The 26171-nt window shown below is 36.1% G+C and overlaps 1 protein-coding gene across 22 annotated transcripts in view; it reads left to right on the forward strand.

The window, feature by feature from the left end:
* Nucleotides 1–26171, forward strand: part of MLIP (muscular LMNA interacting protein) — a 256000-nt gene that overhangs the window by 48994 nt on the left and 180835 nt on the right. The gene's annotated exons all lie outside the window — the stretch shown is intronic.

Below are 26171 nucleotides of genomic sequence, written 5' to 3' on the forward strand. Positions count from 1 at the left end.
CTATTCTGACAGGTTGCATGAGCATCATGTTATCAGTCCCCTGCATTCTGAGATTTTTAAGAATTCTGAAAGCCTATTGAAGACAGCAAGATTCTTTACCTCACACTATTTTTTACACTTACCTTTCCTATGAATGCTTATGGATCTGTGACTGCTGTGTTTACAAATACACTCAGAACTTTCGTGTTTCTGTACTCATGCTGTTGACTACACCTGGAAGCTTTTATTCCACCATATTTCCAACTCAGGCTTTTGAATTTCAACCTGTCAGTAAAGTCAGCTCAAAGGTCACTTTTCAGGAAAGTCTTCCCAAATCCTTCAGGAGGAATTTCTTCCTCTCCTTTGTGTTCCTGGCTCTACTCCCATCCCCTTATACCCACACCCAGACTCTTCACTGGACCTCGCACAGTCCAGTATTAATAGGTAGTATTAACATTTGAAGTTATAACTGGTTAACACTTGAAGTTATTTAATAGTTAATATGTAGTATTTTTTTTTAAGATTTTATTTCTTTATTCATGAGAGAGAGAGAGAGAGGCAGAGACACAGGCAGAGGGAGAAGCAGCCTCCATGCAGGGAGCCCGATGTGGGACTCGATCTCAGGTCTCCGGGTTCACGCCCCGGACTGAAGGTGGCACTAAACCGCTGATCCACCAGGGCTGCCCAATAGTTAATATGTAGTATTAACAAGAGGTATATCTTACAGCGACTATGTTTTAGTCACCTTTGTTTTGTTTACGATACATTGTATAGTGCTTTTCTGGTGCTTGAGATCAATGTTATGTTCTTTGTGTTGAGTTGTTTAATAATTCAATTTAAAAGAAGTCCTGCAAATATTAATATGTTTCTTCTTTGTTCCTCACAATCCAAAAAAAGGTAATGGATGGTAATCACAGAAATGGAAAAATCCTACTTGTTTGAAAAAAGTACAAAACCCAAAATATACAAAGGCCTCAAACTCACCTTGAAAGCAGACTGTTCATTTTTGTTTCTCTTTACCTGTTCCTGAGGTAATGCTCCTATTAGGCCTTAATTATTCTTGATAGCATCACTTGTATTGTAGAAAATTTGGGGGTGGGGGAGAAAAATCCGAATTCTGATCTCAGGTGCACAAATGAAGAACAGTTTAATTGTGAAAGACACTTTTAACAGCCGTAGATCTCAGTTTCTCCTGAAAGTAAGGGAACAAGAATAGATCTTTATGATCTGATCTAACTATAAAAGCCTATAATTTTTTTTAAAAGCCTATAATTTTTAATGTGATTGTTGATATCTACATTTATATTTCTTTATGTACCTATATGAAGCTAAAATTTAATGAGTGCTTAATATGGACTAGGCATTATGCAAGCATTTTTTTTTATTGTTGGTAACAGAAACCCAGTTGAACTTACTTTTAATAAAAAAGAATTCATTGGTTAGTATAACCAGGAAGACCACAAGTACATGGGCTTCAGGCACAGCTGAATTCAGGAGTCCAAATGATGTGTTCAGTGTTCTGACTTTCTCATCTCATTGCTGTTCTGCCTTTTTTCTCTCTTTATCTCCTGGCTTCTCTGGGGTGGCTTCAGTCTTAGATGGGCTCATGGGATATGGTAGGAAAGATGGATGGTGAAAGTCTTAAGCTAGAAAATTATGAGTAAGGATTCTGAATTACCAAGTTTAGATCATAGGCATAACCCTGTGCCGGATCACTGGATCCTGGGAAAGAAATATATGATCATCTTAGGCTGGGAAGCATGTCAAACTGGGTGGTCATAGGACAACTGTTATAAATAGCCATGAGGTAGAAAAAGAGGTAAAGGAACAATAGAGTCAGGATATGATATTAATCTATCAAAATAATGACAGTCCTGTGGTAGAAGAAAACTTAAAGTGTTTCTCAGTTTAACCAACTGAGAACATCTATATTCTTTCTGCAAATCTGGCAAAAAAAAAAAAAAAGGCTATGTTTAATAACATTGATTTTAGAAAATTAATTAGCATTTTTGTCTTTGAAAGACACAAATATTTATTTTATACAAGATAACTGAAACAGTAAATAATTATCTAAATGAAAATGGATGAACAGTGTCAGGAATGTTTATATAATGTCTTAAAAAAAATCCCTTGAGGGATCCCTGGGTGGCGCAGCGGTTTGGCGCCTGCCTTTGGCCCAGGGCGCGATCCTGGTAGACCCGGAATCGAATCCCACGTCGGGCTCCCGGTGCATGGAACCTGCTTCTCTCTCTCTGCCTCTCTCTCTCTCTCTCTCTCTGTGTGACTATCATAAATAAATAAAAATAAAAAATCCCTTGAATTGTAATCTAGTCTTACCACATATTCAAGAATGCTCTTCTCTTGGTGCTTCTTTACAAAGAAATTAAAAGAAAAATATTATTCTTCTTGAAAAGGAGAGAATGGTGATTCCAGATAGAAATATGAAGAAACATTGTGACAAATTTTAAGTATATAATTCTAGAATGAGAGAATAGAGTGCAGAGCTGAATTTTTATTGGGCTCTAAAATGAATTTCACATGTATTTTATAGAAAAAGGGTTAAAGTTGTAAATGTGGGCTCAATAATATGCCAGCTTATTTTGATCCAAGAGGTATTGTAAGAGGAAGGTCCATAGATTGGGGGCTAGTAAGCTTAGGTAGAAAGTAAATGAATGCCGTATACATTGAATGGTCACTCCAGGACATCATTGACTGTTGGCTATAGGATGGGTGCTCTGGTACGTGCTCTGTACACATCAACTTCTTGCAAAGGCAAGCATTTTGATGGCCCTGTTTTCCAATGAAAGGACCTATGACTCAGAGCAATGATAATACATCACAGAACTAGAAAGTGGCAATACCAGGACTTGAACCTCTGTCTGTCTGGCCCTGAGCCCATATATGTAAGCATCACCATGTTATCTGTGGGTTGAACCATGCATAATTTCCATTTTTTTTGTGTTTCAAAATAGTCATGCATTAATTATTTCATAAGATGAAAGAATGTGCATGGCACTGGAATTTTTGAATGTTAAAGAGATGATCTTTATATTTTCTCCCTTTAAAACCTCATGTAAGAATGTTAAACATTCAGGATGGCTGTTATTTCACAGTTTAGAGAAAAAATATCTTTCTTTTCTCCTAATTCGCATTCCACGTGAAATGCAATATAAAGTTTGAATTAATAGTGTTACTTATCATAAGCAGGGAATGGTGCAAAAATCTCATTATAAAGTTCAAGTGACATTATATTAATTTCTTGATTTACCATAGCAGGTGATTGTGAAATTAAAATGGAACAAAGTAATGCCAAATTGTAGAATGCTATCATGATTACTCGTTTTGTGACTGTGGGCAAGTAACTGAACTTAATTCAGTCACAGTAATTTAATATACTTTATAGAGTTATTGTGAAAATTAAATTAGAAAATTGAAGTAAAGGGCTTAGCACAGTAGCTGCATTAATTTTCCCTATTATTATTATTATTATTATTTTCATTTTATTTCTAGATTTTGAAGTGCGTATTTGGGAATTGTATCTATTTGGCATATTCTGAGATGGTTTGCTGATCCGAGGGAACTAATACAATAAACAACATAGGAATAAGGAAATGCAGACTATGTAAGCACTCCCAGGCTGTTGAAGCTTAGCTCAGCTACCTAAGCCTGTGGTGCTGCTTATGACCAAAGCTTATTTCAGAGTTTAAATTTTATTTAATGGAAAGCATCCAACTTTGTTACCTGAGCTGCATGTGAGAAATTTAGCCACGTGCCATGACTGATGCTCTAGAGTGTTGTCTATCTGCAAGTTTGCTCTTTCTCACAAAAAGACCAAAGATGTGGAGTTCATAGCAGGCATGGCAACTTTAAAAGTTAAAAGGCTCTCTCTCCTTCCCTTGCTGAAAGGCTCCTTCTTTATCAGGGCTCTCACAAGAATTTACATCCACAGTGAGTCACGCTGTTAGTTCAGCACTTCCCGGCAAGGAGAAGAGTCAAGTTTTGCGAGCTATTCTTAGCTGCTCCCCACCCTGTAATGGAAGATACTGGATGAACTCGCAAATGACACATTGTACTGAAGACAAACAGGGTGGATTGTATCAGATTGAGTTACCAAGTCTCCGTTTTCCTTGTTGTTATTAAGGAGGGTGGGGGGAAAAAAGAAAAAAAAAATCTGCTTGCAATTCCAGTACTGTATCGCCATGTAATGGAATGTGCACTCAAAGCAAAAACATACTTCTTTGCAATCCTCTGGATTTCCATGCCATTCCCCACCTGTAATCAGCACTAAATTAAAGATATCAAGACAGTTATAATCTATATTTCTTTGCAAGATCTCATTGTGATCAGGAATAATTTAGATAAAAATAGTGGCTGTGCTTTTGAATGGTAAGTAGAAGATTGCATCATCACATACATCAACAAGATAATATTTCTCCTGGCAGCTTTGCCATTAAAGTCAACGTGCACATATAAACTGCCTTTTCTCTAATGAGGTATCTATTCCCGACCCATTTTTCCAAGAAGTCAGACCTCTCCCAAGGCAGGAGGAACACACATTTATTCATCACAGTGCTTATCAAGTTATACCATCCTTATCTTTTTATGTCTGTTTCTTGAGGACATTTTTTTTTCATCCATGTGACCTTACAACATATGCCAGACATATAGCAGGTACTATGTATCGCTGTGAATATGCAAATAAATTCAAATAAATCACTATGAATATTCGACTAGATTGAAAATGGGTTCCTATTACATATGTTCTTTTATAACCTGACTTTCAAAAATCTAATAACAGCATGGAAATTTTACATGCTATTAATTATAGAGATACATAGTTTTAGTATATTTCATTTCATAGAAGAATAATCATTTATCTACCCAGTCCTTTCTTATTGGACAAGGGGTTTACGATTATTAGAAAAGAATGGAGTCTTCTTTACCCTTTAATTCAGTCAGAAACATTTACTGGTTGCCTTCTCTGTCCCAGGCACTGTTTAACTCTGGAAATATCCTAGCAAACCAGCATCTTGGTGAGAATAGGGGGATAATAAAGAAAATAAATTAAAAAAAGATATAATATGGAATCAACTGAATCACTTATAATCTGCTAGTTTTCTTAGTATGACACATGAATAAATATAATTATTAAACATCCAGAAATGTTCAAAACATGATTAGTATTATGGAGAAAGTTAAACAGGGAGTGTGTTGGCGAGAAATTTAAAACAGTGTTCAGAGACTGTCTGAAAAGGTAACACTTGAAGGAGAGAAGCACCTGCTAAGTTACTTAAGGGCAGAGATCAGTGTCTTTGCTTGTCTTTACATGGAAATCTCTGCCTTCATGACGCTTTGACTCTAAGATCTCATTTTATTTGGCTTATTTCCAAGTTTTGAGACTTAGGACAATTTTTGTATTGCGCGTGTGTAAATTAACATAAATATATAAATATTTAAAAAATGTTCTGCAATAACCGTATGCCACTTTTATAATAAGAAAAATGATATCTTAAAAAACCGCTTGCTTGAATTATTTTGTTAGCATGTCACACTGCGGACACATGCCAGGATTGGAAACCACCTACTCTCTGAACCTAAATCACTTGAACTGCTATTGAACTAAGTCTCAACCATTATGCACAGAGGCAAACCTTTCTTTGCTCTAAGTGCAAGACTTTGCATTTGCATCTTTAAGTTTGGCCTTCGGTTGCCCAAGTTTGGGAAATTGTACGATTTCATTAAAAAACTAAAATAGGACTCACTGTACCTCAGCTTGAATGTGGAAGGTCAAGGAGATCTTTGGGAGTAATCACAGAGGCTTTTGCTGGTCTCTTCTATCTTCTCTCCCCACTCTGGGAAGATGTTGCTCTCTCCCATTGTTGGAAGTCATTCTGCTCCCTGCATCTTTGACAGACTGCTCTAGGAATTGATGCACTAGGTAATACCTGCAGAAGGAAACAGTCGGAGACCCAGGAGTGAGAGACCTCATCTGCTTCTGAGAGAATGCTTTTATCTTTCTGTGTAGTGTGATTTTGGTTCACTCTGTGATACTGAAAAAGCCCAAATCATCTACATGTAAAATAATGCTAAAACCCATCTCTGGAAGCTTCCCAGCAAGAATGCCTTTATTTCTACAGCTATTGTCTACTTTGATATATAATTCCTAGTTCTTTTTAGTGAAATGTTTCTCTTACAAAGTGGAGAAGAAAGTTTAAAAAAGTATTTTTAGGGAAAGAAGAAAGAATTTGCTTATCCATTCATAATATGTATTAGTTTTATTCACTCCTGGCATTTGCATAGAAGCTGATATATTCCAAAGCAATTTTCCATCTCTCTTGTGATTTTCACAATGGTCTAAGGTAGGAATGTTATTTTTGTATATGCTTTATAAATGAGAAAACCAAGACACAGAAAAGATAAGAAAATTGCCCAAGGGCATAAGGTTGACATTTATTGAGTACTTTCCTGAGTCAGCTAGGATTCTGAGTATTTCATGTGTATTTACTCCTTTACCCCTCACAATAACCCAGATGATTTGGTTTTCTTTCTTTCTTCTTTCTTTCTTTCTTTCTTTCTTTCTTTCTTTCTTTCTTTCTTTTTCTTTCTTTCTTCTTTCTTTCTTTCTTTCTTTCTCTTTCTTTCTTTCTTTCTTCTTTCTTTCTTTTCTTCTTTCTTCTTTCTTCTTTTCTTTCTTTTCTTCTCTCTTATTCCCATCCTCATTTTACAGATCAGGAAATGAGGTATTGAGAAATGATCCAGGACATGCACAACTAGTTAGTGGCAGAGATGGCGTTGACCCTTGGTTCTAACCCAGAACATGGAAAACTATTAGGTATGGCTGCTCCACAGGGGTCATGGGACGCTGGGGCTATGATCATGAGTCCTGGAAAGTTTCTAAGTTCTGGAGTTGTTACTCTGGTGTGAGTACTGCCTTGGGATGCAGAAGGAAGCCAAATTAATTTTGGTATTGTTATAACTGTTACAGTAAACTCACCACAAAATGTATTCCTAGTAATTCTATTATATTCTATTATTTATAAAGGATAGTAAATTAGTAAAATACCTATGAATTTGCATTCATGGGAATAGTAGCTGATTTTTGGTAGCAGGATCTGTATTCTCAGGAAATGTTGAGGGTGCAGATTTCCTCAAAATTTCCTCCTTCCTGAGTAATTGCTTTATGACAACCATGACAGATAATAACCTATTTCTGCTTGATCAGTCATGGCAAGTCATTTACTTTTTTGAGGCAGTTTGTTCTATTTAGGGACAACTAATTGTTAGGAATTTCATATATCTCCCAACATATATATGGACATGTATATAAATGGATCAAAATTTATGTCCTGAATGTAGTAAAATGTTTTGCTTGAGGATTCCAAGATACAATATATAATCTCTGCAATTAAATAGAGCTCTAGTTGCTCCAGTTTTATTGAGAGGCTTCAGAAGATCTTTATAAACTGTTTGAGACAGAGTGGTAAAAAGAGACTAAATGATCAACAAATATATTAATAAGTATTAACAAAAGAGAAAAATCTGACCTGTAATAATACACTGTGTTAACTTTCATAGTTACTTCCATTTTATCTCTGAAACTTTCACTGGAAAGCTAGGTTATAGGAGTCAGACTAAAATAAGCAATAATTTTGGCTTACAGGCTTGGAACAAAAAGAAATTTGCACTGTGTGAAAAATGTGTGTGTGTGTGTGTGTGTGTGTGTGTGTGTGTAGGGGAATGGAAAAAGAAAGGTATAGGTACATTAATTGGGCAAATTAATTGAAAGGCTATATTTTAACTAAGTCTTTCCTTCCAAATGTCAACATTTCAAGGATTAAAATTTAGTTTGATAAGTAATTATCAAGCACCTTCCGAGTGTCAGACTTTGTGTTGGGTACTGGGAATACAGTGGAAAAAACATAAATATGTTCTCTGCCTTTAGGGCATTGTGTGCCTGCATGTGTTGCTGCCAAGGGCATTAGTGGGACTGAAGTGCAGGTGACATTCCACGTGATAAGCCTGTGCCTTAGTGTGGGGCTGCATCTGCTTTGGGAAAAGGAGATCTTTATCTAACCAGCACAGATGTGCTGTATCAGCTCATGACCATCTGCCTGCCTTTATAGGGCTTATATTCTAAGAAGAAAGGCAGTCTTAAACAAATAACTGTGTGATTAGTTACAAAAGAGAAGCAGAAGACACAAAGGTATTTAGCTTAGGTCTAAAGGCCAGGAAAAGCCTCCTTCAGAAGGTGATCTTTAAGATAAGCACTAAAGAATATGACCAGGAATTGGTGCCATATTGATTTAGGTGAAAAGAACTACCTCCCTTGTCCATACTTCATACAAGAAATTGTTGATGACATTGGCTCCTCAAGTAAATATCAAATATTTCCTTAAAGACAATTGTTGTGGGCACCTGGGTGGCTCAGTGGTTGAGCATCTGCCTTTGGCTCAGATCGTGATCCCAGAGTCCTGGGATCCAGTCCCATATTCCTGCAGGGAGCCTGCTTCTCCCTCTGCCTATATCTCTGCCATTCTCTGTGTGTCTCTCATGAATAACTAAATAAAATCTTAAATAAAATAAAGACAATTGTAATTCACAGTGAGTTGGGGGTAGGAACCTAGAATCAAAGGGGGAGGACTAAAAGAGATAGAAGGACAAAAAAGAAGGGATACAGAGAAAGTTACATGGACGTTAACTTACTGACTTCTTTCACTGAAGTTAATTGGAGTTTATCTTTCATTTTTATTTTTTTTAAAGATTTTATTTATTTATTCATAGAGACACACACATACACACATACACACAGAGAGAGAGAGAGAGAGAGGGAGAGAGAGAGAGAGGCAAAGACACAGGCAGAAGGAGAAGCGGGCTCCATGCAGGGAGCCCAACATGGGACTCGATCTCTGGACTCCAGGATCACACCCCGGGCTGCAGGCAGCACCAAACTGCTGCACCACTGGGGCTGCCGCAATTGGAGTTTAAAACTCTATGGTTGAACCTGGCTGGTTTCAGCAACAACAACAAACAGGGAAAGTCCTACCAGTTCATAAAAATAATGATAATTATAATTTAGAAACTGATGTGTTGCTGGGTATACTTATTTAAGGCAGGGAGGAAAGACAGAGAAATATGTTTACTACTTCAAAGATCTGAAGCACTGTATTCGGACACCTTTCCTAGGGGCTTAACTTGCTTCCTCTACTTCCTTTCTTCTATTCCTTTCAGCTAAAATTCTGCTTCTACCTTTTTGGATAGAGTGAAAGGTTGTGCTTAGGCCTCAAATAAGGTCAGACTTTTAATCGAAACATTTCACTGGGGAATCTGGTATTTGCAGAGTTATTAATAAAATGTTAGTTGATTTATCTTTCTATATGAGGTTCCCTAGGAATTCCTTAGAGTTGAAATGATTGGAAAACTTAGGCATTTCTAGTTGTCTTGCTGTAATACTATTAAAATACTAACTCCTATTAATGCCTCCCCTTTATTCTCAAAATTGAGACTAATATACAAAGAAGAAAAATACTTGAGTAAATAGGATATGGATTAAAATTTGAAGGCAATTATTAAAATTTTGGAATGTGATTGTCAAAAGGGCAATCATAATCTGCAAATTTTATATTTTCTGTAAATGATAGAGATATGAAGGTGCAAAGTTATATAATTAGGGATACCTGGGTGGCTCAGCAATTGAGAGTCTGCCTTTAGCTCAGACCTGTAATGCCAGGATCGAGTCCCATGTCGGGCTCCCTGCATGGAGCCTGCTTCTCCCTCTGCCTATGTCTCTGCCTCTCTCTCTGTGTCTCTCACGAATAAATAAATAAAATCTTAAAAAAAAGTTATATAATTAGTGAGGTAATTACCCTGGATTCACCAGTAAATATTATTTGCAATACCCTGCTGACCATAAATAACTATGGTCATATTTATTTTTAGTATTATTGGCATGTTTAAAGGCTAGCATTTATTTATAATGATTGGATATTCAGTTAATGGTTGTTTAGAGAGTGGTAACATGTGTCTAACTTTGTCATCTATTACTTTGCTTTATGAATGGAGTGATCATTCCATTAAACTGGGCAAATTTAGTTTCTTTTCTCCAATATGTTTCCTTGTTTAGTTCTCAAAATATTTGGAAACAATAAAAAGTGAGATCTATTTCATTTATAATGGTATGTATTGATTTCCCTAAAAGTTCTGTCGAAAAAGTAGACTTCTATTGAAAGGTTTCTCAGATAGTGTTTTTAATGTTCTTTTCTGATACTTTTACATTCACTTTATAAATGTAGGGAATTAGAGTAGTGGAAAAATTTAAATGACATATTAAATTACTATGTGTCTGGAGAAATGTAGAGTTTCAAGTATTCTCCCAGAAATTCCTAGATACCTCCAGAAACCCTGAAAGCTATAGTTATCTACTTCACTTTTTAAAGATGGCAATATTATATCTTAAGTATATGGCTTTATTACCAAAATTATAAAGTGTTTCATGCTTAACTGACATTTTCCTCAGCTACTGTTACTTTAGCAACTCTATCTTCTTAAGTTCAACTGAGATATATGAAGTCTTAGGAGAGAATCTATTTACCTAATTGTAATTTGACCTTTCACTGTTAAAACCAATATTCATAAACGTCTACAAAGGGCCAGGTCAGAGAAAACAGGAAGCAAATCTCAGCTGAATGAGAATGTTCTTTGGCTACATATTAGTGATTATGTGTGGGGGTCAAAGTTGTCAAATGTCACTCCCACTTTGAATTCTGACCTGAGTCCTATTACCTCATTTATTCTGCCTCTAGCCATTAGCTAATACATATTTTAATACCATGTAGATGTCTTTAGATGAAAATGAAATCTATGGGATACAGGTGGGATCCATTTTTACTATCAAGGGAAATATATTAATCAAGAGCTGTATGAGTAACAATTGTTTCAATTTTTTATTTTTGGAATTAGGTAGCCGCCAAAGAGAATAAAGAACAGCAGTTATTTAGCAAGGGCAATAAAGTAGCCAGAAAGGAGTTAGAAAAGAGAAGAAGAAAAAAAAAATAAAAAGAAAAGAGGAGAAGAAAAAAGCAAGGATAAAAGGAGAGGAAAAAAGTACAAGGATAGAAAACAGATACATAGAGAAAAAAAATACATGTGTTTAATGGAGAAAGAAGACACAGCTAATGCATATTTGGCAATGATGCTCTGAGAAGGAAAGCAGATGGGTAAAGAAGAGAGAGACCTTGGGATGTTCACTAGGGACATGGACTGAGGTTTAAACTTTTATCAATTCTTTGGATAAAACATTTTAAGTCTGTGTTGTGTTTCACAATTGTAGCCACAGTGGACAATGGTGACAGTGGTGGAAAGTTTATAAAGGAATTGAGCAAAATTGAAATCTCTGGGAGAAGCATCTGGGCCACAAGAAGCAAACAATTTCACTTTCTTAATTTCACTCATCTAAGCAGTTTTCCCAACCTGGCTTTGTTTTGCAAATATCTTACCATATTAGTAGAAAAATGGCTGACTGAGGAAGAAGATGGAGGCGAGAACATGGAAATGGCTTCAGTTAACTGGATGACCTGTCTTATGAACAAGGACCAGATAAGCAGTGGACAAAACTGTATCAGGAGGGCTGAGTTCTAGACTGTACCTGCCATCTGTGTAGTTCTGAGTTGATCACTTAAAATATGAGTTTATTCCCTTATCCATAATTGGGAGTAAAACTTTGCTTTGCGGCATTGCCTTGAAAATCAAATGTAGCAGTATATTTTTTTCCTAATAGTAAGGTGGACAACATAAGAAAGTAACCACTGACACTATTATTCCATGGGGCCTAGGATTTTAGGCCAGGCACCAGATTCCAACTCTTGAAAAATATATGTAATTCCAGAGACAAAACCTACAAATTGAATTTAAATGGCATTGAATAAGTGAGACCTTCATGTATTAAACATTGTGCTTGTATCAGGACACAGAAATAAATAAGACATAATCCCTGTGTTCAGGGAGTTTACATTGGGGAAATTGTGTAAAAAATAAATCCAAGTCCTATTATAATGATATTAATGTGGATGTGAACGACGAAAGAGAAGTGATCAGAATGTTATGGGGTTAAGAAGGAAAATCTTAGAAGAGAGGTGGAAGATCAAGCAAAAGTCAGTTTAGAAGCCCTAGTTAGGTTATAGCACAAGGATTGCCTAGGGATTTGTGACAATTCTATTACTTTATCAAGTTGGTTCTATTTTTTAAACCACTGCCTTTTAAAAATCTTTCCTTTGAAACGTCCTTATTTTTGCTCTACAACATTTTAAACATTTCATTTTAAGAGATTTCTGAAATTTTTTCCAGCTGACCTAATTTTACATTAGACACCTTTGTGATCAAAACAGTAATAGCATACAGAGACATAAATTCCAATCCTTCCCTCTCTGAATAACCGGGCCAAATGAACCAAAGCAGAGAACAAATTGCTTTTAATATTAGAACCATGTGGACTTTTTGTAATGTTCCTTACTTCCAACCCAAATGCTATCCTAATGTATTAATTCTCTCCAAAAGGCTGTTTCTTCTGATTCTCTTTTTCTATTAATGATACTCTTATTATTCCAATCACAATTTTCACTTACTTTTTTCCAACTCTTACTCCCTTCTGTTGTCAAGTTCTGACAAAGCTTTGTTTAAAATGTTTTTTGAATTCAATCCACCTATTCTTAATAGTTCCTATTTGGGGGATATTTTAAGGAACTTTTGAAAATCTCTCCATTCCATCCGGTCTACCACAGCCAGGTCAATAAATCAGATGATTTCTTTATTTAAAAACTTTATAGTTCTCCTCCATGGTTAAGTCAAAACAACTCTAGACTTTAAGATGATCTATGGTAGGCTGGTCACCAGCTGCTCACCTTTCTGAAGCCTCTCATGTAATCTGATTTAGAAATTTTCCCTGAAAGGCAGACAGATACCTTTTCTTGTTCTGGGCCCTGGAGTGTCATCAGATGAGACTTGAGAGGTGAGGAAGAAGAACTGAGGTGCTACTTACCATCCCTCAACAGAATTCTACTCCAAGCCACTGTTATTCCTGGCTTAACTTTAATATCTATTTCTCAGTTTTTTTACAGCAGAAAAAAATAATTAAGGAAATTATCCATGGTTATTAAAAAAATAAATGAAAGTAGAGAAAAAGTCATGTTTAAAGTAGCATTTTCATATATTTATCAGATCTTGTACCTGCTGCATAGTGAGTGTTCAATAAATATTTGTGGAATAAATAAATGAATGTTCAGAACCATAATTAAAATGAGTGAAATTGTGAGGCTTTTCTGATTACTCAGTTCCTCTACCTTTTTCCCATCACCTTGTTTCTCTTTTAACTGAAGAACTCCTAATGCTTTCTGCATCAGTATATATGTACTTGTGTATGGGTATGTGTACTTTAAAAAATCACAGAAGAAAATTACATTTGAAGCATACATATTTGGTAATATTTATGGGAAATATTTTGCATAGGATAAAGATATGACTTGGCATATTTAACAATGGTATGTTGACTTTGTACATATGGTTAATTTTCTTGCTTATCATTTCAGTGTAAATGTACTGTAAATAGGTGTTAAGCAAGTTAAGTCACTTGGATTCATGTAAGCAGATATCATTATAGTAAAAAAAATTCTCAATATATATTCACCCTAAAAGTCAAAACTTTTTAAAAATAGACATGATCAGATGGGCGGGGGAGGCAGAGCTAGAGCAGTGATGTGTGACTGTGTGTGTGTGTGTGTGTGTGTGTGAGAGAGAGAGAGAGCTTTCTCAGTACAGAGAATAAAAATCTTGGTCCAGATTTTATTGTCCAAGGCAGATACTTGCACTTAGAGAGTCCACTTTTAGAATTCAACACTGAACTTAATTAGCACAAAGAATTAGAAAAGACATTCACGGGTTTAAATTAAATAATTTGTTTTATCAGAACTTTTAATTAGAGTTTTACTGGAAACAGATTAAGCCTACTTTAGAAATTTTCCTTGTTTGGATGTTGCTTGCTGGAAGTTACAGTATTAATAAGTTTTGCTTTCCAATAACTAAAACCTTTTGGTCTTAGATTGGAAATAACTCAGATGTGTGGGGGTAATTTTTTTTAAAGATTTTATTTATTTATTCATGAGATACACACAGAGAGAGAGAGAGAGAGAAAGAGAGAGAGAGAGGCAGAGACACAGACAGAGGGAGAAACAGGCTCCATGCAGGGAGCCTGACATGGGACTTGATCCTAGGTCTCCAGGATCAGGCCCTGGGCTGAAGGTGGTGCTAACCGCTGAGCCACCTGGGCTGCCCTATAATTTTGACTTAAGAGACTAGCTCCACTAAATTCCCAGGGTCAAAGTTGACAAGTTACACATTTTTATGGAGCCCAGAGCATGTGATTATATTTATTCAATTCTGGAGAAAGGAGCATTAGAAGTTTGAAGATTTTCATAGTGTCAGGTAACTGACTGCTGATGACTATATTATAACAGCCTGCAGTTTTGTCCTTCCACTTGTTCGCCTATCATCCATGCCTGATAGGATCGGGGTATTTAATTTATCTGGATGATAAGGAAGGGTGTGTGCTACAAGAATGTTGGGACTCCAAGTTTCTTTAAAAGTCTCTCAAACTTTGGTAACTGCAAGATGTACATTTATCTCTTGTGTTGACTCAATGTCAGCTTGTAGCCAGTACTCATCGTGTGTGTGCTGTTGTTATTAGGATTAAATTATAAAAAAAGCATTTTTTTTAACATTAAAGTTGCCTCTAGTTAAAAAAAATCAAGGATAGAGTTCTCCTATCCTTTTAAAGAAGACATACATGCATATTAAAAGGTAACTACTGAATATATAAAAGGAATTGCACCAATGGTGGATGCTAAGTCATTATTTCTTCCCAGAGAAAAGTAATCACAAAAATCCTAAACTATAGCATGAAGGCATCAGAGAAACTATAAGGAAGAATGTACTAGTGAGATTTATATTAATTTTGCATGAGGTTATAAATGGGGGATGCTCCAGGGAGGTCAGTCTTAGGTAGCACTTGAAATAGCTGGGTTGTACTTGGGTGCCCTCCATTCTCCTGAGTTTCTAGCTGTTCTTCAGATGGGTCGCCCAAATCTCTTCTAGAACATCCAGTCCAGGCAACCTCTGATTTACCTAGTCAATATAATTTTTTCACCCCTCCTTTTCCTCATGTCATACTTTTGGTGGATTTAATGTTTTTACCTATTCAAACAATCTTTTCAATAGCAAAATTGATTTCTGACTCTGATAACTTTATATGTGATTATTTTTGATGATCTCTTTCAGTTTCCATATATACTATGTCATATATAGTTATAATCAAAAGATATGTATAATTTTGTATTTTATTTTGTCCATTCAATACCATTTTCTATGTCCTTTCTACATTTAACTGTAGAATCACTCATCAAATTTCTATATGTATCTTAAACAATTTTTTATTATTGATTATTTGGGTTATCTTTATATTTTTCTCTTAAAATGCTCTTACAAATGTCTTTGCTCATTTTTATTTTCAATTTATTTTCTTAGAATGGATTCCAAAAGTTGGATTATTAGGTTAAAGATATAAACATTTTTATGTATCAGGTCAAAGGGATAAACACTTATATTACCATGCACAGACACACTCATAGCCAGGTATCCCTCTAGAAGTAATAAGTACATTTCTATTTATTAGCATTAAGCATATGTAATATATTTGTCTCAGAAACCCCCATTATCCTAATACCTGGGGTTTTAAAAAACAATTTGACTAACTCAAGTTAATATACGAATGACTAATGGCCTTTCCTTCCCTCATTTTAGAAAAAAATTCCAAGCAGTAGGTGTGTGCACATATGTACAACCCTCTGAATATTTGGAAGTAAGAAAACTTTCCTTGGTACTTAGATCACACTGCATAACAGAGTGCCAAATTTGCTTACTTAGGGAATCCTGTTTAAGCAGAATTTAGGTAGATGCTTACAAAGGGAAGGCAACAGATATTTCTTCCAGGATTATATTATAATTTAATGAGAAATACACTGATTTTGCAGGTGATTTGTTACTTGCCAACACTTGTGGAGATTCTTCTATGTCCATAGCACTGAGTCAGGTATTGTGATAGCTACAAAGATATAAAAACCATACTGGCAGCCCTTGATGACTTTCTAGTAAAAAAAAAAAAAAAGGATCTAGCACATGACCACAAATCAATGTAGTACTTATAAAATGACATCTCATCCAAAAAATAATGTGAGAGTTAAGTGGAGATTACTTTGATGAAATGATAATTCATCTTAAACCTAACCATTTTATGTGGGTAATATCCAGAGAAACAAATTTCCGTTTTCATTTCCACTTTAAGGCCAATGAGATTTATTTTCAAAACTAATTATGTAAGTTTTTCTGCCCTTGTCAGTGGCATTGGCACATGAAAATATTTGGGAGACTTTATGAAATTCCAACATTCTTATGGAAAGCTAACACACTATAATTTACCAAAGACACTTATTTATCAAGGCATAATCTCTTCTGGGGGAAGAGGAAAGCTGAGATTAATGGGAGAACCACTCAAGAATTTTAAAATACATTTGATCTTTAGCATGACACTAAGATTAATTCAGTATATAGTATGTATTTCTAGATGTGTTAATCAAATATGCTGAAATTGGTAATAAGGAGAAGGAAATTAACTTTGACATCCCGTTTGATAGTTGTCATTACATTAAGTGTGGAGCAAATCCAGTTGGTTTCAGGAATAAAGCAAAGGGGAAAATGTGAAATTGACACTCTTAGAACCGTACTGAATTAACCTTTTAGCTACTGCAGAATCCTTATGGTAGCAGATTGGTTAGAAATAGACATAAAGGGATCCCTGGGTGGCGCAGCGGTTTGGCGCCTGCCTTTGGCCCAGGGCGCGATCCTGGAGACCCGGGATCGAATCCCACATCAGGCTCCCGGCGCATGGAGCCTGCTTCTCCCTCTGCCTGTGTCTCTGCCTCTCTCTTTCTCTCTGTATGACTATCATAAATAAATAAAATTAAAAAAAAAAAAAAAGAAATAGACATAAACATTTTCCAGTGATTTACTTTAAAATCACTGGCTCATTCCAATTCATTTCCTAGAATTTGATCACTTAAGTTCCAGGCTTTTAGTTTTTTTTTTTTTTTTTTTTTTTTAAGATTTTATTTATTTATTCGAGAGAGAGAGAGAGGCAGAGACACAGGCAGAGGGAGAAGCAGGCTCCACGCAGAAACCCTGACATGGGACTCGGTCCTGGGTCTCCAGGATCAGGCCCTGGGCTGGAGGCGGCGCTAAACCGCTGAGCCACCCGGGCTGCCCTAACTTTTAGGTTCTAAATGGGTAATCAGCATTTTGGTATTCTTTCGGTTGAAGGGCAATTGTCTAAAGTGAATTCTGTATTTTCATAGTCAGGTCACAGAGCTAGAAGCCATCCTGCACATAGCATATACCTTAATGTTGCAGGCAGAGACTAAGGGTTTCTAGGATGCCACCAGACCTCTTATCTTCCTTGTAGTAAGCAGGACTGGTGTGGGTGCTGGGAAAAAACAAAACAAAACAAACAAACAAAAACTTCATACAGTTTGGATCAAAACAGTATGGTTGACACATGCATTCAAGCCAACGTTGAAAATTTAGATCTCCCCTGAGATTAGGATGTACAGCCATCCCCCATGGCCACTTGAAGCTGGGCTTAAGGGCAGCCGGGTTATTCCCTGGGCACTCATCTCTGGTTCTTTCTTCCTTTCAGCTTCTTTCTTTCCCACCACAGACTGGGGTTGCCTTGTGGATAAAAACAGGTCACCAGTGGCTCCTGAATTTTATTTGAAAGCTCTGCCTTCCAAGGTGGGGATGGATTTCAACAATCTATCCCCCAGTTAAAAAAATCTAGAAGAGGGGTACCTGGGTATCTCACTAGCTCCATCACTATCGGTATCTCTCACTCTTAAAATAAAGAAATAAAATCTTTAAAAAAAATTAAAAATCCAGAAAGAAGTTCTTGTTATGATTAGCTTAGGTCATATGGCAATTCATGGAACACTATCTGTCAGAAGCAATCTCAAACACTTTAAATGAATTTTTAACTTTGTTTCTCACAACAAATCTATGTGTCAGGAATTATTATAATTTTTATTTGATACATGATATAATTGAGGTTAAAAGGGTTAAGTGACTTGCCTGAATTTCACAGCCAGGATTTAGTTTCAGGATTTGCTTCTGGGTCTTTATCCAAAGCCCAAACTGTCCTCCCTTTTCTGTCTCTGTGAATAACCTCCTCTGGACAAGGTGTGCTACTCCTAGTCCATTGCCTGGTGGAGAAATAATGAAAGAACATGTCAACTCTCAGAGTAGACAGGGTGGAAGGGGGCTAGAGGTGGAGAAACAATGTAGAGAAGAGACAATATTATAGATGTCCTCTGCATTCCTACCATTACCTGTAAAGATTTAGGTGGTGTTTGTCATCTGGATAGTGTTGATTGCTATGATTAATACAGGAACATACTTGATGAGACACTTTATATTTAACAGTGTTCCAAGTAACCTAAGAATCCTCACTGTGTCTCCAGGTCTGCAGCCCAGAGATCACAATTTCAGCAAAGGTTAATTTTTTCTACCTTTATTTATTTTCTTATTAGAACTAGGAGATATATTTATTTGTTTCTTCTTGAGATAATCTCAAGATTGCTGAGTGAATGTTACCCTTTCCTTCCCATTTAAGTGAATTAATCTTTCTCTTTGGGATGACTACAGATAAATAACCCAAATATATTTACATATATATGTCCAGGCAGAGGCCTTTATAATTGCTTGGTGATAAGTATAATGCTTTTTATTTCAAAATTAATTAAAATACTAAAAAAATTTCAGAAAATATGTCTTTTTAAAAAAGACCCAAATCATTTGTATGTATGTATGTATGTATGTATGTATGTATGTATGTATGTATTTTAGACAGAGAGAGTGCATGCATGCAAGCCAGAGGGGAAGGACTGAGGGAGAAGGGAGAAGGAGAGAGAACCTTAAGCATGCTCTATGCCCAGCACAGTGCCCAAGGAAGGGCTAGATCCCATGACCCTGAGATTATGACCAGAGCTAAAATCAAAAGGGGGTTGCTAACAGACTGAGCCACCCGGACACCCCTCAAAACAGCTGTATTTATGTTTCAGGTATAGTAGAACTGAAGTACAAAGGGAGCTTAAACTACATCTTATTACTCTTTGATACCATGTCTCATAAATATTATTCTTTGGAAAACTATCATGAAAAAAACACTGGCAAAATGTAGAGTGGTTGAGTTCAAGTTTTGGTTTACTCAGCAATCTGTTTTCCTATTTTTTAAATCTTTGAGGCAATGTAATATGTCCACCACTAATACAGTCCCTCATTTTGTTCCATTTTTTACCCTCTCTGTACATTTTGGAGGTAAACCACACCAAGTGATTATTTTCACTCTTTAATGTTAAGCATTTAGAGATGGACTATTCCTGACACTTTTGTACAACTGCTTTACTATATTGTGGAGAGACAGCTACCCAACTCATCCCAAGTCAATTGTCCTGCCTCATTCATTATTTTTGTTGGTTCTTCTTATTTATTTATTGACTGGTTGATTTTTAATCTCAGTGTAGTTAACATACAGTGTTATATTAGTTTCAGATGTACAATATAGTGATTCAATAATTCTATACACTATTCATTTCTCATCATGATGAAGTGTACACTTAATACCGTTCACCTATTTCACCCATTTCCCCACTGACCTGCCCTCTGGTAACTACCACTTTGTTCTCTGTATTTAAGCATCTGTTTTTTTGTTTGTCTCTTCTTTTTCCTGTTCATGTGTCTTTTGTTTCTTAAATTCCACGTGTTAGTGAAATCATATGGTATTTGTCCTTCTCTGACGTATTTTACTTAGCGTTATACCCTCTAGATCCATCCATGTTGTTGCAAATGGCAAGATTTCATTCTTTTCTATGGCTGAGTAATGTTCTATCATATATGTTTACCACATTTTTATCCACTCATCTATCAAAGGACACTTGGGTACTTCCATAATTTGGCTGTTGTAAATAAGGCTGCAATAAACAGAGGGGTGCATATATCTTTTTTAATTAATGTTTTCATATTCTTTGGGTAAATACCCAGTAGTGTGATTACTGGATCATATGGTAATTCTATTTTTAATATTTTGAGACCCTTCATGCAGTTTTCCATAGTGGCTGTACCAGTTTGAATTTCTACCGACAGTGCATGAGAATGCCTTTTTCTCCATATCCTCACCAACACTTGTTGTTTCTTGTGTTTTTTATTTAAGCCATTCTGACACATGTGAGGTGATATCTCATGTAGTTTTGATTTACATTTCCCTGATGATGAGAGATGTTGAGCATCTTTTTGTGTGTCTGTTGGCCATCTGCATGTCTTCTTTGGAGAAATGTCTATTTTTGATTGGATTATTTGTTTTTGATGTTAAGTTGTATAAGTTTTTTGTATAGTTTGGATCCTAACCCCTTATTAGATATATTGTTTGCAAATATCTTCTCCCCTTCAGTAGGTTGTCTGTTGTTTCTTTTTCAGTTTTCTCATTTACTTAGTATCATGTTGAGACTCAGTTTGGTATAATGTCAAATTTCCATTTCATTCTTTTCCCAATATGGGAAAAGAATATCAACCATGGTTGATATCCTAAATAACGCTAATTATATTACTTTAAGCAGAGATGCTCTGATAACATTTTGGTCACAGAGACATAGTAGGTATAGCCAGCTAATGATTTCCAAGCTGACAGGTTATGTAATGTGCTTCTAGGACCATGGTGCTTCTTTTTTTTCTGGAAAAGGCAGGGTGGTTTAAATTTATTACATGTAAAACCTGCCTTCTAACTTTGAGGATCCTTTTCAATAGTTACTATAGTATCTTGTAACCTTTTGCTGCCCTGGTCTTAGGGAAAATAAATACAATAAATGAACTCAATGCATAGTATAGGGATTCCTAATCTTTTTGGAGCCATGTACCTGTTTGTCAGTTTGAGGAAGCTGATGGTCCCCTTCTTAGCATATTGTTTTTACATGCATATTATAAAATACATACAATAAAGGAAACCATTTGTATTGAAATACAGACATCAAAAATTTTTAAAGACTGAGACACAGTAATACGTGCTTCTTCATTCATTAAATAACAAGATTTGGAGATATATCTAATAACCATTGTAATTTAAAAGTAGTGATCAGTGATATTTTGCTATATCTGTAATACTTATGATATAAAAATACCTACAATTTTTATAGGTATTCAAATCACAGGTAGTGCTAATTCTACAGTGATTGATCAATTGCATTTATAAAAGAAGGAATTGCATTTAGAGATTAATGAAAATAAAATGTACTATTTTTTTCCCATAATGGATACCTTGAATTCTATTAATGGATCTCGTGAATGGAATTAAGATGAACATTTTGGATAGAATTAAGAACCACTGCTACAAATTGTAGGTGGCTTAGTATATTACTTATCTCTTAGGCATTTGCATCTCAAAATAAGACCAGGAAGAAGAAATTATTTACAAAAAATAATTTATAATAATAGATTTTCAAGCACTTTTATGGGCAGGACTTTTTTTTATTTTTGCTGTAATAGTAGTATATGTTTTAATAAATATGACAAATTTAAACATGCATGAATGCTGTTTCTATCAAAGTTATCATCTCCATGGGTATAATCACATTTGCATAATATTTCTAACTCCAGAAACTTCCTTGGGAAAAATTCTTCCTCCATTTTCTTTGTAGACAGATTCTTAATCTTTTGAGTCCATGATAAATTATTCTTTCAATAGCAGATTTTATTTTTAGAAGAGTCAAAGTCATGATGAAGCAACCTGTTTAGAATTAAAAAAAAAAAAAAGGGTGCAACTTTAAGGCTGTAAAACCAGTTTTCGATGTTTTATAAATTAATTTTTAAGTTAATTCTAAAAGAGATTTCATTTTTTAAAAAATGTTATTTGTTCATGAGAGACAGAAAGAGAGGCTCCATGCAGGGAGCCTGATGTGGGACTTGAACCCCGGGTCTCCAGGATCAGGCCCTGGACTGAAGGTGGCGCTAAACCGTTGAGCCACCCAGGTTGCCCTAAAAGAAATTTCAAAAATAGTTTGAAGACTGGCAGAAACATTAAATAAACATATAGACTCCCCAAGGTACCTTCTTTGTAGATAACATTCATCTGACCTCATGAGCCATATGTTATAATTTGGGGGCACAGAGACCCTTCCATTGAAGTTAAATCCCATGATTTAGGCATCTGTCTTCTGCTTAAGCATTAAACTAGTCCTGGTTACCTAAATTCTGCCAAATCTCAAATGTAATGAGTCACTGTTTATGGTCATGTCCATTTGTTAATAACTGTGTTTCAGAGTTTTCTAGGATTCTGCCGCTTGAAGTGTACGGGTGGATTACATTGGATGCCACTATGATATTGTTTGAGAAGCCTTAAGCAGAGCAGAAACAAAGTCTTGTCTAAATTGTTCATCAGAATTAATCATGCTCTCCATCCTTCTGTGAATATTTTGTGTAAGTGTATTGAGTGATGGATTTTATTCCTCTCTGCTTACAAATGCCTGAGTAACAAACAGCCCATAGATGCAAACAGATGCTTTCCGAACATTCTGTTTTCTTCTGCCTCTGGGGCTGCTGTTGATTTGTCAGCTTCTAGCCTTGAAATCCCTGGAGACTTTTGGCCTCCCTCCTTCCCCCCTCCCTCCCTCAAGGGTGCCACACATTATCAGAGCTCCAATGGCAGTGGTCATCACCCACGCCCTCCTTCTGCCAGAGGGAACTCAGTCTCTGTAACTGCTGCTCTGCAACCTTGCCTAATTTCTGATCTGTCTTCTTCTTCCAGGTTAGTTAGCTGAGAAGGAGGGGTAGGAGGGCTGTGGGAGTGGATTTAGAATGCCTTTTTTGAGTAGTAAATTGACCCTCATGTGTCAGCTTTCTGCTTTGCCTTATTACTTCTAGAAGGATGTTCTATTACAAGTACTTATTAAATTGAATTTTCAATCTGATAGCTCTAATTTTAGAAGCTAAATTGGCTTTGTGGATTTGACTGAGAATTTTAGTACATTGTTATGGAGAAACAACAGCAAAGTAGCTTGCAAGTAATTTTTTTTTTAATGTTTTAGAGATTGTATTTATTTGAGAGAAAGAGAGAGAGTGAGAAACCATAAGCAAGGAGAGGAGCAGAGGAAGAGGGAGAAGCAGACTCCCTTCTTAGCAGGGAGCCCCAAAGTGGGACTTTATCCTAGGACCCCTAGATCATGACCAGACCTGAAAGCAAACACTTAACCGACTGAGCCACCCAGGTGCCCCACATGTAAACTTTTAGTTTCTGTAAATTGAGAATTGCTGTAGTTTACTTTTTCTTTGGTTAGTCCTTTTTTTTATTATTATTATTTATTTATGATAGTCATACAGAGAGAGAGAGAGAGAGAGAGAGAGAGAGAGAGAGAGAGAGGCGGAGACACAGGCTCCATGCACCGGGAGCCCGACGTGGAACTCGATCCCGGGTCTCCAGGATCGCGCCCTGGGCCAAAGGCAGGCGCCAAACCGCTGCGCCACCCAGGGATCCCTCTTTGGTTAGTCCTAAAAGCACATATTCTAACCAATTCTTGTAAACCATATGGGCCCTAGAAGAGTGATTCTTTAATTTTAGAATTTCCTAAAAATTTATTAAAATGTAGACTGCTGGGCCGCACTCCTAAGAGTTTTTGATTTAGCAAGTCTGTGGTGGTGCCTGAGAATTTGCATGATGCCATGCTGCTGGTCCAGAGCAGACTTTGAGAACCACTGGCCTAGAGGCTAGGCCACAGATCTGAAATTAATGTTAATCTTTGTTATTCATAATATAATTTGAATCTGAAATTTTCATGAGAGTGTGAATTTTAAATTCTTCTAGCAGAGATGCAAATAAATGTAGATGCATCTGGTTCACCTACAACTTATATTTAATTACTTATTTTCAGGCTTGCTATCAGATATTCATTCCACAACTTATAATGAAAAATTTTTACAAGCTGGCAATAAATGGGCTAGTATTCATGAATTCACATTTTTAATCTGTGCTAAACCAACAGCAGTTTACCTCCTCACAGACATTCTTTTGGTTTTTGAGCCAACACACTTTCTTAGGTAATGTTTTCAGCAGTTTTAAAATCTAAATTTCCGCGAACTTTGCAATCTTGTTAGTTTGAAGTTGATAAGTTTTTTTTTTTTTTTTTGAAGCGCTATTGATAAATGGCTCCCACGATGTGCCTGCTGTGATGGGTGGAAAACCTAATTGATTTTATAGTAGTGTAGTAGTGCTGAGTGCTCAGCTCTGGGACCTGCTCACACTTTGCAGATGTGTGAATTGAATCAGAATGGGAGAATTCTGTTGCTAATCACCGCAAGCCTCAGGACTTGGTTTGGGAGGTGAATGGGCATGGGATTGGTTTCCTTTCTTGAGCAAAAATGAAATCAAAGCCCTAACATGTTTTTTGTTTTGTTTTGTTTTGTTTTTTTCTTTTGGCTCTCATGTTCTCACTTTAAAAGACATATCCCTTTTGATCAATGTGCAGTTATCCTTGTTCAGTTGTCTTCCTGAAAGATGAATACTTTGATATTTTGGGTTGAGGACGTTTGCACATAAGTGAAAGTAGACTGGGTTAGGCTTAATTCAAGAAAATTAATGAGTGTGTCTTTTTTTCCAGTGTTCATACTGGAAACTTTTACATAGTTTCCATCCATCCATACATACATTTTACATTCATTTCCTGTGAATGCTGTAGCATTCACAGGGCTGATGAAGCTGAGTAGCATCAATGCATGAGCCCCGAGGTTGAGGACATTAATCTCAAGTTCAAAGGCCAACACTGTCATTTGTTAGTAATGCTACCTTGGGCTAGTAGTCAGTTTCCTTGTCTGTCAAATAAAATAAAGCCTGCAGGGCTGTGAGGGATTAGACACTCATGATGTAAAACACCCGGTGCACAGTAAAACAGCCAATAAATGGAACTTATTATTATAGACAGAAATTCTTAAATTTGCTCATAAATTTAAATTTTTCTGACTTCTTCATTGGCAAAAGCACAGCTGCTATATTAACTTGAGAAAAAAAATTCCTAAGCCCCTGAATAATAATCAGAGAAATGCCTATGTGCCTCTTACTGAATTTTTTCAAGGTGATTTATGCTTATTTGTCCTTACTTTTTTGTCTACTATGTGCAGATGGATTTGTGATTGGCTTGTGGAATTTTAATAAGCACATCAGAACTTTTACCAATTTGAATTCTTTAAAGCAACTTTTAATTACGAGACAGTTAGAAATAGAATTGCTGTTAGGAATCTGGTAAATGTTGAAAATCCCTACCATGTTGCTTTGCACATACCAATTACTCAATAAATATTAGTGATCATTATTAATAGCCGTAATATTTAGAGATTTCATTATATGTGCTTATAGACTGTAATTTTTTAAAAAAGTTAGAGCACTATTTTTCCTCACCACTTCTTAGATGGGTCCATAGTCAGAATGCAAGGTAAGATATCACTGCAGAGAGATCTCACAAAGAGCAGTTTCCTCTTTTATTACTTATGGCTTCCTGGTCTCCTCTGCTATTAAGGCAGTTTTCCAGTGACCCTGAGAGCCCAGCACCAAAAACTGCTGCCTCACAGGTAGGTACTTCTCTGGAGTCTGCAAGGTAATAACCCCAGAGGTCCATCCACAAAGCCCAACCAAGACTTGCATTGGTCCCTCAAATTTCACTACACTTAAAAGAGGAAATTTGAATATATATATTTCATCCTACAGAACCATTTTATTATTATTTTTTATGGCTGGCCAAGGGTGCAAAGGGAAGGAAGAAATTAATTTGGATCCCAGTTAAGAATGTTGTTTATGGGGTGTCTGGGTGACTCAGTCAGTTGAGCTTCCTCCGACTCTTAATCTCAGCTCAGATCTAGATCTCAGGGTTGTGAGTTCAAGCTCCACATTGGGCTCCGTGCTGGGTATGGAGCTTACTTTAACTAATTAACTAACTAACTAACTAACTAACTAACTAACTAACTAACAGAACGTTGTGCAACAATGAGGTAAATTATTTCACTGATTTTTAGCC

Source organism: Vulpes vulpes, chromosome 1 (assembly GCF_048418805.1).
Source record: "Vulpes vulpes isolate BD-2025 chromosome 1, VulVul3, whole genome shotgun sequence".
Lineage (NCBI taxonomy): Eukaryota > Metazoa > Chordata > Mammalia > Carnivora > Canidae > Vulpes > Vulpes vulpes.